The sequence below is a fragment of the Galeopterus variegatus genome, unplaced genomic scaffold (assembly GCF_000696425.1).
Source record: "Galeopterus variegatus unplaced genomic scaffold, G_variegatus-3.0.2 Scaffold1494, whole genome shotgun sequence".
Classification (NCBI taxonomy): Eukaryota; Metazoa; Chordata; class Mammalia; order Dermoptera; family Cynocephalidae; genus Galeopterus; species Galeopterus variegatus.
Genome location: NW_007727605.1, coordinates 9811 through 12107, shown reverse-complemented (window position 1 = coordinate 12107; position 2297 = coordinate 9811).

Here is a 2297-nt window from a genome sequence, read left to right as displayed (position 1 = left end):
TTCTGAAATTTTCTATTCTTCAAAATTTGTTTTGCATCTTTTTATAATTGGTCACTAAAGCATTTCTATGATGGCTGCTTTAAATCTTTATCACATAATTCTAACATCTGTGTCACCTTGGTGTTGGTATCCATTGTCTTTTCTCATTTAATGTGAGGTCTTCCTAGTGTTTTTAGTAGGATGAGTTTTTTTTTAAATGAAAACTGGGTATTTTGAGTATTATAAGATTTGGAATCTCATTTATTTATACTTTAAAAAATTAATTTATTTTTTAATTGACATGTGTTGGTTGTATGTATTTATGGGGTACAGAGTTTATTTCAATACATGTATACAATGGGTGATGATCAAATCAGGGTAATTAGCATATTCACCATAACAAAAGTTTATCATTTCTTTGTGATGAGAGCATTTGAGCTCTTCTCTTTAAACCATGTTAGAACATACAATATTGTTAATTATAGATGTCTAGCACTGCTGTACACCACTACAACTTATTTTTCCTATCTAGCTGTAACTTTGTATCCTTTAACCCACCTCTTCCTCTTCCCCTTCTCCCCTCCCCTTCCCAGCATATAGTGATCACAATTCTAACCTCTACTTCTGTTATTCACATTTTTTCATATACCTGTTGGCCATTCATATGCCTTCTTTTGAGAACTATCTATTAAGATCATTTGCCTATTTTTTCATTGAATTATTTCATTTTTTGCTGTTGAATTGTTTAAGTTCCTTGTATATTCTGGATATTAATCCCTTGTTGGATGAATAGCTTACAAATATTTTTTCCCTCCCACCAGTTGCATCTTCACTCTGTTAATTTTTTTCCTTTGCGTTCAGCTCTTTAGTTTTATGTAATACCATGTGTCTACAGTTGCTTTGATTGCCTGTGCTTTAGAAGTCTTCTCCACAAAATTTTTGCCCATACCAATGTTTTGAAGTGTTTCTCCTGTTTTCTTCTAGTAGGTTCAGGTCTTACATTTAAGTCTTTAATCCATTTTGAGTTGATTTTGGTAGTTGATTTGGGTCTAGTTTATTCTGCTTATGAACGTCCAGTTTTCCCAGATCCATTTATTGAAAAGGCAGTTTCGTACTCAGTGTATGTTCTTGGTGCCTTTGTCCAAAAGCAGTTCACTGTAGATACATAATATTATTTCTTGTTTCCCTATTCTGTTCCATTAGGCCATTTGTCTGTTTTTATGCCAATACAATGCCATTTTGATTACTACAGCTTTGTAGTATATTTTGAAGTCAGGTATTGTAATGCCTCCATCTATGTGCTTTTTGCCAACAATTGCTTTGGTTATTTGGGATCTTTAGTGGTTCCATATGAATTTTAGGATTGCTTTTTCTATTTCTGTGAAAAACGTCATTGGTATTTTGATTGGGATTGCATTTAATATGTAGATCACTTTAGGCAGTATGGTCATTTTGACAATATTAATTCTTCCAATCCATGAACATGGAATGTCTTTCCATTTTTTTGTGTCCTCTTTAATTTCTTTCATCAGTGTTTTGTAGTTTTCATTTAGAGACTTTCACCTCCTTTGGTTAAATTTATTCCATGGTATTTTATTTTTTGGTAGCTATTGTAAATGGTGTTACTTTCTTGATTTCTTTTTCTGTTGGTTCAATGTCAGTGTTTAAAAACACTACTGATTTTTGTATATTGATTTTGTATCCTGCAATTCTACTGAATCTGTTTATCAGCTCTAAGAGTTTTTTTGGTGGAGTCTTTAGGTTTATCTATATATAAGACCATGTCAGGGCTGGCCCATGGCTCACTTGAGAGTGTGCTGCTGATAACACCAAGGCCTAGGGTTCGGATGCCTATATAGGGATGGCTGGTTAGCTCACTTGAGAGAGCGTGATGCTGACAATACCAAGTCAAGGGTTAAGATCCCCTTACTGGTCATCTTTAAAAAAAAAAAAAGACCATGTCATCTTCAGAGACAATTTGACTTCCTTTTTTTCTAATTTGGATGCTCTTTATTTCTTTCTCTTGCCTAATTGCTCTGTCTAGGACTTCCAGTACTGTGTTGAATAGAACTGGTGAAAGTGAGCATCCTTGTCTTTTTCCTGTTCTTCCCCATTTAGTATAATGGTAGTTGTGGGTTTGTCATGTATAGCCTTTATTGTGTTAAGATACTTTCCTTTTATACCTAATTTGTTGACAGTTATTATGAAGGGATGTTGGATTTTGTCAAATGCTTTTTCTGCATCTATTTGAGATGATCATGTGTTTTTTTTCCTTCATTTTGTTGATGTGACATATTGTGTTTATTGATTTGCATATG